A 16,610-nucleotide genomic window follows, 5' to 3' on the forward strand; every position below is an offset into this window, starting at 1 on the left:
AACAAGTAAGTTGATATAGTGGAGATTGAGTTTCACGTGATTGGGATGGGAGATTATAGACAAACAATAGGACAATGCTATGATGATCTATGTGGCACTGGATTAAAGTCTGTATTTACAAATGTAAATTAATAAATGAGGAAATAGAAATTTTGCCATGAACTATTCCAAGTACTTATATTGGTACACTTTCTTCAAGGATGCATATATTATAACTTATAATTTATTTTTAACTGTGGCTATCTGTGGTGGATGCATATATTATAACATATAATTTATTTTTATCTGCGGCTATCTGTGGTAGCTTTCTCCCAGTATGAGAAGGTGGTAGGCAGAAGAGTAGGCTTAGAGTGGAGAAACCTAATTAACACTATCTTAAGCTAGGTCATCAAAGTTGCCATCAACAGTGTTTGCTTCGGCAACCCATATACTAAAATTGGAACGATACAGAGATTAGCATGGCCCCTGCACAAGGATGACATGCAAATTCATGAAGCGTTCCATGTTTTTTGCAGAAAAGGTCAGATAAGTTGATGCTAGGGAAATGAACCCTAAGGTATGTATTCAAATGTTTGTTTTTCTTTCATGCTATTGTTTCTAACACATTTATAAAATTATTTCTTTGTTGCTTTGTATGTCCCTCCCCCACGGTATAACCCCTGCTTTCACTGTATTTGATGTCGGTATAATTTGTGGAGGGGAAGGGAAAAAAGAAATTGTTTAAATAGGGATACAGGTGGACCCATTGCAACAATGAGATGCACAAGTCGTTATGTTGAAAACGAACTTTACAACTTTGGTGGGGGGGGGGGATGGGGGGAGGAGGATTGGGTAGGGGGGCGGGGAGAGGATGGGAAGGGATGGGAAGGGAAAACAAAGGAGGAGGCTACAATGCTTGATAAGAAATGTACTCATTATCTTGCCTATGTAATTGTAACCCCTCTGTACAGTATTTTCACAATAAAAAAAGAAACAAAGTTACTATCAACAGTTATGAATCATTTTGATGGGATATCTTCTTGATATGCTGTGAAAATAGTGCTTTAACCTTTGGGATATTCTTACCCTAAAATATTATTCTTAGGGTAAGATCTCATTCTTACCATAGATCAATCCAATAATGAGAAAATCATGAGATGAATCACAGTTAAGTCATATTCCATAAAATATCTAACCATTGCATCTCAAATCTATAAAGGTCGTGAACAAAGAAAATCTAAGAATGTATATCCCAGACTTGGAGATATGACAACTAATTGTAATGAGGTATCTTAGAGTTGGACCAGAAAAGAACACAGATAAAAAAACAAATTCTAAATTATGAACTTAAGTTACTAAATTATGGATCATTACTGGTTCATTAATTATGCTAAATACACCAGATTGATGCAAAAATTAATAAAGGAAACTGGGTGTGAGTTGTATCAGAATTCTCTATACTATCTTCAGAATTTTTCTGTAAATCTGCAGTTATGCTAAAATTAAAACTTCATTTTAAAATGTTAGATAAATTTAAGTTTAAATTCTAAGTTTTGTTACTATATTTAATGTATAATTGCATGGTTTGTGGAGAATGAGCATTTTCTAAACAAGAAATTGTTTTTGTTGTTTGGAAATTTGCTCACTAATGTTTCAATTAAAGAATGGTAGTTTCTTTACAAAGTCTGATTGTTCAGAGCCACTGAGACTAAAATAGATATTATGATGGTAGGGAAGCCAAAACCCAGTTTTGATGCAGCTGAGGAATTTACAATGCCCACGAAACAATGTGGAATATTTTCTGTTTATTTTTGGAAATTGTTGAGAGAAGTTGCTCTCTAGGGCTATTTTTCTCAAAATTTTATATCAGAAAGGATTCTGGTATTGTTTTGATGCAAGGATTCAATGTGTACTAAATGATGAGATAGCTTGTGTAGGCCTTAGGTAGGAGTATAGAACTCACTTTGGGGTTTTCAAAGTATGTAGTGACCATAAGTAAAGACACAAAATTCATTTAGCATGACAGATCTTTCAAATTTCAGAGATGGCTACTTTTTAATTATGTACTGCTTTTGGCAAATGTGATAATTTTTCCAGGGCATGATACAAGTGCTCTGAGTTATTTGATCAAAGAAAGCATTTAAACTTCAACGTGGTTCAATTTAGATTGCTCAAGTAGCAAACTACAATAGCAGAGAGAGATAACAGTAGCAGAATAAAAAAAAAAAATGAACTTCCATCACTGACTGCCAAAGGTCTTTCATTAGGATTTCTCCAAGAAGGGCTTGATTGAAATAACAATGATTTATAGCAATTTTAGGGATCCGGAGAGAGTAAGTATGTTGGGGGAAGGAAAACAAGCCACACATTTCTTGACCCTTCTCTGTGTGCAGTATGATGAGATTGACCCCAGTTCAGTATAAAATTCTAGAATATTCTTAAATTGGATATACTTTTATATCATCTTGCTTGAGATTTGGCAGCTTACTTGACATTCACCAGGGATGTATTACAGTACGTAGCAATCACAGGTAGAAACTATTGGCTACTTTCTTGATATAGTACTGGTGATAGGAATATACTAGAAAGAAAAAGGGAGAGCACCAAGTGAAATGTGCTAGAAAGTTCATTTCAAAACTCCTTGTCTAATTGCTTTTTGGCCTTTTGTCTAGGATTCAGAGAAGATTTTCTTGTCTTGTCTTGAGACAATCAGATCTGCTACTAGAAAATGTTTACATTCAAGAGTTTTTAAGGGATTACCAAATTATAGAGATGGCTCATATGGTATGTTTGATACTTGTATTGTTTTGTAGACTTTTTACCCCATAAATTTGTAGATGTATTTGCCAATTCCTATTTGTTTATTTTTAGGTGTGGGTGGGTGTGGGGAAAAAGGAATGTCCTTATCTCCAATTGTTCTCATTAGGGTATACCAAGTCATTTAATTTTTCACTATTCTGCTTGCAATGTTTTCATTTCTACATTTATTCTACATAATTAACATTATCCTTCACAAATATTTCTAATGAATAACTTTGTCATCAAATCCCCAGATACCCACAGAGTTAAATTATAGTGAGACAGTCAAACTTACTTAGAATTAAGTTTTACAATCAGAGAAATGAACAAAAAATGCTGCCAAACATGATGTCTCAGGTCCTTAGGAAGTACTTTGTATGTGCCCAAGCACACACATGTGCAAGACAGTGACTTTGGCTGTTTATATTAAGTTAAAAAATATATAATGGATCATATTATCATCATGAAATACTCCTTCTTTCCCTAAAAGTTACATTTCTCCTAATTGGATGATTATGTATGTATCCTATTTTCACCCTGTGATTCTAAAAGCATTTTAAGCATTTTTGTAGTTTACTAAAGAAATTCAAAAATTATACCACTGTTTTCCATTTCTAAAAAATTAGAGTTCACTTTATAGTGTATATCTTTATAGTACTAGTAATGGAAATAATATAATGGGAAGTTCATACCTGTAATGCCAGCGATCAGGAGATGGTGACAGGAAGATACTGAATTCAATGCTGGTTTAGGATGCAGAGTGAGGCTTTGTCACAAAAAAATGTACATAATATTTGGAACTCAACACATTTTATAATATTAGCTTAATACCTATTGTATTGAGTTTCATTCATACACACGAAAAATATTAATAAGCATATGTTTCTCTTCCTCCTCAGGGCCTGTACACTATCCCTGGGCTCTTTTGCTTAATAGTACTCTACCACTTGAGCCACAGCTCCCCTTCTGGCTTTGTGGTGGTTAATTGGAGATAGAGTGTCACAGATTTTTCTTCCTGAGAAGGTTTTGAACTATGATCCTCAGATTTCAGCTTCCTGATTTTAGGATTACAGGTATGAGCTACTGGAGCTAGGTCATATTTTTTTCTTTAAAAGGTTTTGTGTTCTAATTATTCCTGTGGCTGGCATTATGCTCCTGTTTGCTTGTTATGATGATATTTTAAAATCTTGTATTGTAGAAATTTCCAGATCCATAAATAGATTGAGGATTCCTAATCTGAAAATCTGAAATGGCTCAAATTTAAAACTTTTTGGGTGCCATTATGAGACAAATAAAAGTTTCCCACACTTACGTTCATGTGACCTGTTACAATCAGAAGACATATGCTCTAAAAAATTCTATGTAATTACCTTCTTGTTATATATGTAAGACATATGTGAGACCTCAATGTATTTCTTGATTAGCCTTGCAGCCAATTTCATATGCACATATCCAAAACATGCAAACTATCTGACATCTGAAACAATGTGGGTAGTCATTTGGATACTCAACCTATAAAACTGGGAAGAATGATTGACTTTGTCTGTTTGTGAATAGAAACATAATCTTAAATTTTAAATGAAGGTATAAATGTAAGTTAATGATATTTTGTTAAATTTCCTTGGGTTTATTCCCTGTAAAGATCACCCAGCATCAATATGAAGCCCAATGCTTATAAAATTGTCCTAGACACCATTTCCGACTTAAAAGACAGTATTTAAATTAATGGTCGACTCTGTGTACAAATAAATATACTATGCATACAAGACTTGAAACATCTTTTGAAGGAAAGTCAAGAAAGCATCTGTGTCTTTTTCACCTTTTATATCATCTGAAGATACAAGTAGTACCATTTTGTTTTGCTTATTTTGTTTGAATTTTTAATAGTTGTAGATTTTAATATCCCTACTTTCAGTGACACAAAGAACAGATACACAAAAAATCAATAAGGACATGAAGGACCTGAACAGTATAATTAGATCTATTGTACATATACAAAACATCAATATTACTATTTTAAAACAGAGAGCATGTCCTCACCAGACATTTATTTAAAGTACTGATTTCAATTCATTTAGACATACATCATTAAGTAGACTGCTGGATCATATAGCATGTCTATTTTTATTTTCTTAAATAATCTTCACACTATATTCCATTGCCATTTACAATGTGTAGTATAAGATTCTATTTCCCCACATCCTTACCAATACTTGTTATGATATCTCATTTTAGTTTGAATTTGTATTTCTCTGATTACTAATGATATTTACTACTTTTTCATATGGCCATTTGTGGATCTTAGAGAAATGTCTATTTTGAGATTATTTTCTAATTTTCAGTTGGATAATCTTTTATTAACTTTGTGATACATATGTATGCATATATATGTGTATATATAAATATATATATATGCTATTTTTGTGTCTAAACTGGGGCTTTAACTCAGGGCCTAGGTGTTTTCCCTTAGTTTTGTCACTTAAGGGTAGCCACAGCTCTACTTCCAACTTTTTGGTTGTTAATTGGAGATAAGACCTTCATGGACTTTACTACTCAGGCTGGTTTCAAACTGCAATCCTCAGACCTCAGCTTCCTGAACAGCTAGTATTGTAGGTGTGAGTCACTGACACCTGGCTCCTAAGTCTTTAATGCATTTTGAAAATGACTTGTATGTATACTGTAAGGAAACAGTTTAATTTCATTGTTCTGGATGAGGACATCTATTTTTCCCATTGCTATTTATCGAAGAGATAATTCTTCACTGCATATTATTGGTGTCCTTGTTCAAAATTAATTGAATATTGCTATGATTTTAATATCTGTATCCTCTTCTAAATGCATTTTGACCATCCCCAATGCAACAGTTTTAAGATGTGGAGCTTTTACTGATTAATCCACGAGGGTTTCATCTTCATAAATGGGATTAAGTGGCTTTATATAAAATGGCATGAGGCAACTAGCTAGCACTTTAGCCCTCTACCTTCCATCACATAAATGCAACAAGAGGTCCCTCATCTAATGATGAATGAATACTAGTGCTTTGATCTCAGAATTCCCACCCTGAAGGATGGTAAGCAAATAAACTTCTGTCCTTAGTTATTGAGTCACATGTGCTTTGTTATAGCAAAATGAAATGGCATCAAGAAGTTGATGTTGCTATAAAGAATATTTGAAATGTGAAAGCAGCTTTGCAATTAAGTGAAAAAGGCTGGAGAGTTTGGAGTCCATTCTAGCAAAAAAAAAAATCCGAGATGGTTTATGAATAGAGTATTTTGGGTAATACTGGTCAAAGCTCAAATTATACAGCTACAATTTCAACCTTACCAGAATGCTGGAAGATATATGGATATTAATGGAACATCCTGATGAAGTTTTAGATGGAAATGAGGAATATCTTATTGAAATTAGTTCTAAGGCTATCGTCACTACAAAACAAAAATATCAACTTACACATTTGGAGACATCACAAATATTTTATCCATTGCATGTGGTTAACTCCCTTATTAATTAGGAAATTTTGAGATGTTATTATGGCTATTTCCTGGCTTGAGATCACACAATTTTCACTGATTTTTTTTCCCATATTAACACTGTAGTGGAAGAAATGCAACCAAACTCCCAAAACAACATTGTACTATTGAGCTGTTTGTAATGATAGTAATAATTGGCTTTGTCTAAAGGAGTAACCAGTATGCAATATCTGGCTGTTGAGCACTTGAACAACAATTTAGGGGTTATCATGATTATTGTAAAGAAGGCTAACTTTTCCTTCTTGATGTTTCTCCTCAGTATAACGTTACTGATACATCTGTTTGTGATGGAATGTGCCATATCAAATGTTAGGAAGTACAGGCAAGGGCAAAATGTGCACACATGACCAACAAAGAAAACTTTAAGAGCAATCAGTCTCAACCTTACGTCCCAGGACAGGATGATCAATGATTGTCATGCTGTCCTTCTCCCCATGTATTTTATTCCATTATGAAATTACAATTCTCACTACTGTCTAAGTAAAGGGACACCATGTGTTTTTAAACATCCCTACAAATGATATGATGCACTCTAAAGTTTTAGAATCCTTGCTATAGGGTTTCAACATTCATACTAGAAGTCTTAGTATTCCCCAAATATTTCTTTTTGTTTTTATTTGAGAGAAAACACTAACTGTACACAGCCCACATGGAGATGAAAGTCTCATCAGACCTCCTACTAGTAAGTTACTTTTCATCTTCTCTGAAGCCCACTTGTAAACATATTCTAGCCTAGGGGATTTTTCTACCTGTTTCAACCTTTATCCTTCAAGTTGCTGTCATCATTGATTTCATTTTATGATCTTGAAAAGTTTTTTTTTAAATAGAGAAACACATAGAATAATGCATCAGACATCTATACACCTACCACTGAGCATTAACAAATACTTATATTTGTTCTTTCTGCTTTAGATTTCACATAAGAGAATCAAAATTATATATTGAAAATGTTGCTAACCTAAGTACACATACCCCAGAGGCAATTACCTAGATAACATCATGAATCTGATATATATTTCTGGAGTCTATGTTTTCATATTATATATAAATATATATAAATACATTTGTACATAATAAGAAGCCATATATATCATATTTAATATTTTCTAAATGCCATGTTATTATATACAAAATGATATGAGTTTGTGAATCAAAATGTTGACTTTGAAATGTATTCATGAGCATAAAAGTTTAGTTAATTCATTTAAACTGCTTTTGTTTTGTTTCATACAACAAATTTATACCTCCCACTCTGATTAAAGGATTTTAAGTTGTTTGGCTTGTGTGTATATGTATATATATATATATATATATATATATATATATATATATATTTGTAAAGGGGATGTACAGAGGGATTACAGTTACATAAGTAAGGTAATAAATGCATTTCTTGTTGACCAGTGTTAACACCCCTTGTTTTCTCCCACTTTCCCTCCTCCCCACCACGACTCCCCCCAAGCCAAGTTGTTAAGTTAATTTCCAACATCCGTGTCTTGAGTATCGCTGTTGCATTGGTTCACCCTTTTCATTTGTCTCACCATTTTGTGATTCCCATTTGTGTCTGCAAGTGCGATAAACATATATACAAGACACAGGTACCAAAATTAAAACAGTGACAACAGGGGATAAACAAAATGAAAAAAAAAAGAACAAAAGGAAAAAGGAAATAATTTCACACATCAGAAAGAATGACATTGCCCCATTCGTAAGGAAATGGAATGACTTGGAAAAAAATCATATCAAGTGTTATAAGCCAGACCCAAAGAAACATAGATCCCATGTTTTCCCTAATTTGTAATATTTGTTATATGTCTAAGATAGTCCTAGCAGAGGATCATAGTAGTGCAATAGCTATATACATATGACCATAAAGATAATGCTAATAGATATGAAGCCTAAGATATTTGTTTTTATATTAATATGTATTGCCAAAATACTCTCCAATATTATGTAGGACTTAGTTAAAAAAAGATTGAACTAAAACCAAATCTATAAAGCAAAATTCATAAATCTGAAGTTACTTTTTTACAAAGTAAACATGTCTCACACAACTCTTATCAAGATACCCGTATCCTGTCAGTAATCATTGCTCCAAAATTACAGCCACTGTTATGAGTTCTAATAAGCTTGTGTTATCTTCTATCTTTGAAACTGTGTAAATTGGAGGTGGGTCAGGAGGGTGAGTAAGAATGTGGAAAGTGTTGACACTGATAAAGATGCATTTTATTCATAAACTGCTTTGTTAAATAGCAACTCTTTTGTACAACTAAAGATAATAAAAATGAATTATTAACACTAACCGTAATACCTAGTACTACCTGATCATAACAAAGTTAAAACTGTTTCACTGATTATAATTAAGAGGTTAAACATAAAAATCCAAATGAACGTGTCATGGCCTTAAAAAACTGTAAATTACAAAGCAACAAAGAAATAATCTTATAACCCCTTTGTACAGTATGTTCACAAAAAATTAAAATTAAAAAAACTCTAAATTAGAACTGTATCCAGGGTATCCTGTTTTATTGTGACATTTGTTCAAAATTGCATATGAAATGGTTCATATTGCTTGCAACAGAATTAGTTCTTTGTTTCCTTATCTTATAACTTTCACAATTTATCAACTTAGTTTTCTCAAAGAACACACTTGTGAATGCAGTGATTTTTCTCTGTTGATTTTTCATTAAAAAATTATCTCCATTATATTTCTATTGTGGTCAAATTTGAATTCACATACTGTGATATTTCCAGGTCTATTCTATTTGCCTATGACTGCTTTTTGCTCTGTGTGTGTGTATGTGTGTGTGTGTGTGTGTGTGTGTGTGTATTCTAGAGAATGAATTTTAGAACAGACTGTTTTCTTTCAGTATGTGTCATGGAAAATTTGTTGGGTCACATTGAATCAACAGACAGCTTGCCATACTGTGGATATTTTAACAAGATCTTTTCTTCCAATCCATGGACACAGGAATTCTTTCTATTCATTTCTGTCTTCTTCAATATTTTCATCAATATTGTATAGTTTTTATTGCACACATTTCTCCCCTTTTTAATTAAATTTCCCTTATATGTGGACCTATTATAAGTAGGATTGTTTTCTTTTTTGATAGCTCATTTTTTACTATGTAGAACAAGAGATTTTACATTCTTCAACAGTCATTTGTTCAACAGCTCCTGCTAGCATATTTAGGTTTATTTATACAATAAAATCATGCCATCTATAAAAGGGCAATTATTATAATCCTCTTGGTTGGGATTTTTCTCTTGCCTAATTGCTGTGGTCAAGACTTCTGTAAGTGATAAAAGTTGAATAAAAGTGATAAAAGTAGGTATCCATATCTTGATCCTGAGAAGCTTTCATATTTTCAAGAATAATCATAATGTTTGTTTTAGGTTTCTAATATATAGCCTTTGTTAGTTTCAGCATATTCCTTCTATACTTAATTTTGGGGACTAATTTTTCCATGAAGGAGTGTCAAATTTTGACAAGTTTTTCTGCATCTAACAAGATGATTATATTCTTATCATTCATTCTGTTGATGCAGTTTTCACATTTCTAGATTTAATAATCCTGTATCTTTGAGATATATTCAGGTTGATTATGTGAAACAATCATTTTACTGTGCTGCTTAATTTTATTTGCTGGTATTTTGTTTAGGATTCTTGCATGTATACTCCTTGAGATATTGTATTCTAATTTGTCTCTTTTATACATTGGGTAAATACATTCAGTGATCTCTTAAAATCAATGTGGAAGTGATTAGCACAGAATTAATGGTCTATAAATTCCTTCTATCTTTGTTATGAAGGTGGAAGATAAAACAATTAAAATATTAATATCTGTAATAATTTCTTTAGGTATATACAGTATAAAATATTTAAATTGTAATATCAATAACAAAATATGAGGATTGGTACAGCAATACTTAAAGGTGTATAACAGATTAGCAAAAGTGAATTGTTATCAGGGGAGTAACCTATTAAAGCTATAACATATTTCTGTAAGCTTCATAGTCACCTAAAACACGAATATGTAATAGATGCCAAAAAGCTGAAAAGGTAAAGCTCAAAGCACACCACTAGAGAAAATTTCACACTGCATCTAAACTACTACTTGGCATTTGTATACCATTTGAGATGACATACTAGCTTGATCATGACACTGGCTCAGTGTATGGAGAAATCTAGCACAAATTCAATGTTTTTTCCTTCACTATTTCTTTCTTTGAAACTGTTAGGAAAGCATATTCAATTAGGGAAAGGATAAACTAACTAATGTTCACCTAGCAAAGTGCAATGTCAGATGTTCATATGCCAAAGTATACCAGAGTTTTCCACTTTCTTCATTCTACTCTCCTGAAAACAGATGGGCATTAAAATTCCCCTTACTTTAAATTTTAAGATAGATTGATAGATAAACAGAGAGAGAGAGAGAGAGAGAGAGAGAGAGAGAGAGAGAGAGAGAGAGAGAGAGAGAGATTAACTATAAGTTCAGCTTACCAAGTAAGACATCTGTCTTATTTAAAGTATCCCATAGTACAGAATTTCTTATTTTCTTTTAAAATAATATCAGTTGAAGGATAAAACTCAAAGCTTTGAGTCCTTACTCAACATTCTAATTACCACAAATGAGGGAAACCATGCAAACTATGTTTCTTTGCGTCTTGCTTACTTCATTTCATGTAATTTTTTCCAAGTTTTTCCATTTCCTTAGGAATGGTAAAGTATCATTCTTCCAGATGGAAGAGTAGGATTCTATTGTGTATGTATACCACAATTGCTTCATCTATCTACTGAAGGGCATCTGATTCCATACCTTGTCTATGGTAAATAGTTCATCAAGGAACATAGTTGTGCTATTGCCTTTATTGTGGCATTCTTTATGATCTGTTAGATAAATGCCCAGGAGAGGAATTGCTGGGTCATAGGGAAGCTCTATGTGTAGCCTTTTGAGGAACTTCCATATTGCTTTCCAGAGTAGTTGAACAAGTTTATGTTACCACCAACAGTGTGGTACAGTTCCTTTTTGGCCACATGCACTCCAGCATTCGTTATTATTATTTTTCTTGATAATGGCCATTCCAACTTGGGTAAGGTAGAATATCAATGTTGTTTTGATTCACATTTCTTTTATGTCCAGAAAGTTGAGCATTTCTTCATGAGTCTATTGGACATTCTTCTCAGAAGACTAAGTCTTTATCCCATTTATTAATTGGGTTGTTAATTTTTATATATTTTTATTGTAAAAATACTGTACAGGGGGAAAAAATCACAAAGAAATAGGGAACTTCCTAAGACATACATTTCCTTATAGAATACCAACATATCCCAAGTTAACACTTCGGAAGAAAATAGCCACGAACAAGAGAGACAATAGAAACTTTGCATTCTTTTTGGTTTATTTTGTTGGTCCTGAGGTTTAACTGTGGGTTTTTTTCTGGGTCTTCTATGCTGTTCCATTGGTCCCCAAGCCTATTCTTGTGCCAGTAACAAGCTGTTTTATTTCTATGGTTTTATAATAGAATTAGAAGTTTGGTATTGATATTCCTCCAACACAATTTCCTGCTAAGGATTGTTTTTGTTATTCGGTGTCTTTTTTATTTCATATGAGTTTTTGGATTGCTTTATATCTTTGAAAAAACTTGTAGGGAATATGATGAGTATTACATTGAATTTGTAAATTGCTCTTGGCAATTTTCAAGATGTTAATTCTTCCCATCCAGGAGCATGGAAGGTTTTTCTATTTCATTAAAGCTGTTTCAAATTTTGTTTTTTTTTTTTTTTTTTAAAGGTTTCATCATAGAGGCACTTCACATCTTTGTTTAAATTAATTCCTAGGTATTTTTGAGACTATTAAAAATAGAGCTGTTTTCCTGATTACAAAAAGCTCTCCTATGACTCAGCAATCTGACTTTTGGCATTTACTCAAGGGATCACAAACAAGGGTATACTAAAGCTACCATCACAACTGTTCATCATAGCATTATTTACCATAGCTAAGATATGGAACCAACCCAGATGCCCCTCAGTAGATGAATGGATCAAGAAAATGTGAAATTTGGTATTATACACACACACACACACACACACACACACACACACACAAACACACACACCACACACTGGAATTCTATACCTCCATCAGAAAAAATGACATCGCCCCATTTGTTAGGAAATGGAAAGACTTGGAAAAAATTATATGAAGTAAAGTAAGCCAGGCCCAAAGAAACATAGGTCCCATGGTTTCCCTTATTTGCAGTAACTATTATATATCTAGAAAAGCAGTAAACATCAAAAGCTATATACACATGACCATATAATTACATTGCTAAGCAAAATGAACCCCAAGATAGGGACACAAGTGATTTTTTTCTTCCTTGCTATTGTTTTTTGCATACTTATAATGTATTATGTGATTTTTTTGTTTCTTTTGTATGTACTTCCCCTATGGTATAACCCCTGTTTTCAATGTATTTGTCCTGTCCTGAGTTTCAAGGAAATGGCTTTAGCTAGCTTTTCACCATTAAGTATAATACTGGCTGTAGGTTTGTTATATGCAGCCTTCATTATATTGAGGAATGTTCCATGGATTCCTAATTTTTCCAGAGCCTTCATCATAAAATGGTGTCGGAAGTTGTCAAATACTTATTCTGCATCTATGGAGATAATCATGTGGTTCTTATCATTGTTCTTGATGTGATGAATTATGTTATTTGCATATATTGAACCAGGTTTGCAGCCCTGAAATGAATCTTGTTTAATCATAGTATATGATTTTTTTTGATGAGTTGTTGATGTCGATTGGCCAAAATTTTGTTGAGAAGTTTTGCATTGATGTTCATCAAAGAAATGGGTCTATATTTCTCTTTCTTTGATGAATCCTTGCCTGGTATTGGGATGAGAGTTATGATGGCTTCATAGAATGAGTTCAGTAGTGAACTTGCTCTTTCAATTTCATTGAAGAGTTGAACGAGTATTGGTGTGAGCTCTGCCTTGAAGGCCTTGTAGAATTCCGCTGTAAATCCATCTGTCCTGGGCTTTTCTTAGATGGGAGGTCTCTTACTGCTGTTTCTATTTCAATGCTTGATATGGGCCTGTTAAGATGGTTTAATTCATCTTGGTTTAGTTTTGGCATGTCGATATTTGCTAGGAAATCATCCATTTCCTCCAAATTCTCAAACTTATTAGCATAAAATTTTGAAAAGTATTCCCTTATAATGTTCTGAATCTTGGTTGTTTCTGTGGTGATGTTTCCATTCTCATCTCTGAGTTTGTTTATTTGCAGTTGTTCTTTTCTTTTTCTGATAAGATTTGCTAAGGGTCTGTCAATTTTGGTAACTTTCGAAGAATCAACTCTTTGTTTTATTTATTCTATCTGTTTTTTTTCTGGATTCTAATTCATTTAATTCTGATGTAATTTTAATTATTTGTTTCCATCTACTGAATTGGGGTTTAGCATGCTGCTAGTTTTCAAGAAGCTTCATATGTCTCATTAAGTTGTTGGTTTCAGATCTCTCCAATTTGTTGATGTAGTAACTCAGAGCTATAAACTTGCCTCTGAGTACTACCTTTGTTGTGTCCCAGAGGAGCTGGTTATTTGTGTGTGCATTTTTGTTGAATATCATGAACATATGAATTTCCTCTCTAATCTCTTCCACCACCCACTGGTGGTTCAATAGTGTGTTGTTCAGCCTCCATGTGTTATGGGACTTTCTTTGGTGGCTTTTGGTGTTAAGTTCAAATTTTATTCCTTTGTGGTCTAAGAGAAGGCAGGGTAAAATTTCAATGTTTCTGAATTGGGACAAGTTTGCTTTGTGACCTAAAATGTGGTCTGTTTTGGAGAATATTCTATGTGCTACTGAGAAGAATATGTATTCTGATGCTGCTGGGTGAAATATTCGGTAGATGTCTGTTAAGTCTAGTTGGTCTATATGGTTGTTTGTATCCGTGGTTTCTCTCTTGAGTTTTTGCTGGGTTGATCTAGCCAGTGGGGTTGGTGGTGTGTTAAAGTCCCCAACGATTAATGTCTTGGGGTCTATGTGTGATTTGAGGGAAAGTAATGTTTCTTGGATAAATTTGGGTGCTTCGTTGTTTAGTGAATAGACATTTAGATTTGTAATATCTTCCTGAAGGAGAGATCAATTAACTAGTATGTAACAACCTTCTTTATCTCTTTTCACTAATTTTAATTTGAAGTCTATTTTAGTTGACATTAGGATTGCAACTCCTGCCTTTTTATGGGGCCTATTTGCTTGGTAGATTTTATACCAGCCTTTCACTTTCGGAACGTTTGTTTTTATGGGCAAGGTGTGTCTCTTAAAGGAACTTGATAGAAGGATCTTGCTTTTTTATTTTATTTTATTGTGAAAATACCGTACAGAGGGGTATAATTACATGGGCAAGGTAATGCGTACATTTCTTATCAAGCATTGTTGCCTCCTTCTCTGTTTCCCCTTCCCATCCCTTCCCATCGCCACTCCCTCTACCCCCCCACCCGTGCCAAAATTTTAAAGTTCATTTTTGACATAACATCTTGTACAACTCATTGTTGCAATAGGTCCACTTGTATCCCTATTTAAACAATTTGTTTTTGCTTCCCCTCCACAAATTATACCAACATCAAACACAGTGAAAACAGGAGTTATTATGTGGGGGAGGGACATACAAAGCAACAAAGAAATATCCAATAAATATAAAAGACACAATAGCAAGAAAGAAAAAAAACATTTGAATCCTTAACTTGAGGTTCATTTTGCTTAACATCAACTTATCTGACTTTTTCTGCTTATCTCAAACATATACTAGTTATTGCAAATAAGGGAAACCATGGGACTTATGTTTCTTTGGGCCTGGCTTACTTCACTTAATATACTTTTTCCAAGTCTTTCCATTTCCTAACAAATGGGCAATGTCATTCTTTCTGATGGAGGCATAGAATTCCATTGTGTGTATATACCACATTTTCTTGATGGGTTGGTTCCGTATCTTAGCTATGGTAAATAATGCTGCAATAAACATAGTTGTGCTGGTAGCTTTAGTATGGTCTTGTTTGTGATCTTTTGGGTAAATGCCCAAAAGTGGGATTGCTGGGTCACAGGGAACTTTATGTGGAGTCCTTTGAAGAGCCTCCATACTGATTTCCAAAGTAGTTGAACAAGTTTACAGTCCCATCAAAAATGCAGTAAGGTTCTCTTCTGTCCACATCCCCTCCAGCATTTGTTGTTATTAGAGTTCTTGATTATAGCCATTCTAACTGGGGTGAGGTGGTATCTCAATGTTGTTTTGACTTGCATTTCTTTTATGGCTAGGGAGGTTGAGCATTTCTTCATGTGTCTATTGGCCATCCTTCTTTCCTCTTCAGAGAAGTTTCTCTTTAAGTCTTTAGTGCACTTATTTATCAGGCAGTTGTTTCTTTGAGGATTTGTTGTTAGGGGATTTAATTTTTTGAATTCCAAGTATATTTTAGATATGAGACCCTTGTCCTTTGTATGGCTAGTAAAGATTTTTCTCCCAGTCTGTGAGTTTTCTATTGATCTTGCTAGCTATGTCCTTTGCCATGCAGAAGCTCTGCAATTCCATGCTGTCCCATTTGTCAAACATTTGTTTGATTTGTTGTGCTCCTGGTATCTTTTAAGAAAATTTCGGCGTATGCCAAGGAGACCTACGTTTTCTCCTATTCCATCCTGTAATGTTTTCAGGTGTCTGCTTTGACTTCCTATGATTCTTGGATTCTCAGTGTGGATGTGGTCTCTTGGCCTTTATGTGCTCTTGTTGGTTTTCTATGTGTAGGACATCTTTATGTGTCTTTTGTGAGACTGGTTTGGTAGAGATACATTGTTTCAGTTTTTCTTTGCTATGGAAGACTTTTATTCGACCTTTCATTATGAAGGAGAGTTTAGCTGGGTAGAGTATTCTTGGTTGATAATTGTTTGTCTTTAGGGCTTGGCATACATCATTCCAGGCTTTTTTTTTTTTGCTTTAATTGTCTCTGCTGAGAAATCTGAGGTGATTCTAATTGGTTTCCCTTTATAGGTCATTTATCTATTTTCTTTGAGAGCTTTAAGGATCCTTTCCTTGATCTGAATTATCCTGTGTGGATTATAATGTGATGGTGGGATATCCTGTTCTGGTCTGGTCTATTTGGGGTTCTAAAAGCTTCTTGTATCTGAATAAGCCTATTTTTTGTATGTTTGGGAAATTCTCTGCTAGGATCCTGTTAAATAAATTTCTTAGTCTCCTCTCTCTAGGTTCTCCTCTACACTTATTATCCTCAGATTAGGCCTTCTGATAGCTTCTTCT

General features: G+C 33.7%; 1 non-coding gene across 1 annotated transcript; it reads left to right on the forward strand.

Annotated features, from left to right (window-relative positions):
• The first annotated feature begins 408 nt into the window (after positions 1–408).
• On the forward strand, positions 409–510 carry LOC122128238. The gene has a single exon (XR_006151389.1). It is a non-coding gene; the product is annotated as a U6 spliceosomal RNA (small nuclear RNA).
• Positions 511–16,610: the final 16,100 nt, after the last annotated feature.

Source organism: Dipodomys spectabilis, unplaced genomic scaffold, assembly GCF_019054845.1.
Source record: "Dipodomys spectabilis isolate Male_0828 unplaced genomic scaffold, ASM1905484v1 ptg000325l, whole genome shotgun sequence".
Taxonomy (NCBI): Eukaryota; Metazoa; Chordata; class Mammalia; order Rodentia; family Heteromyidae; genus Dipodomys; species Dipodomys spectabilis.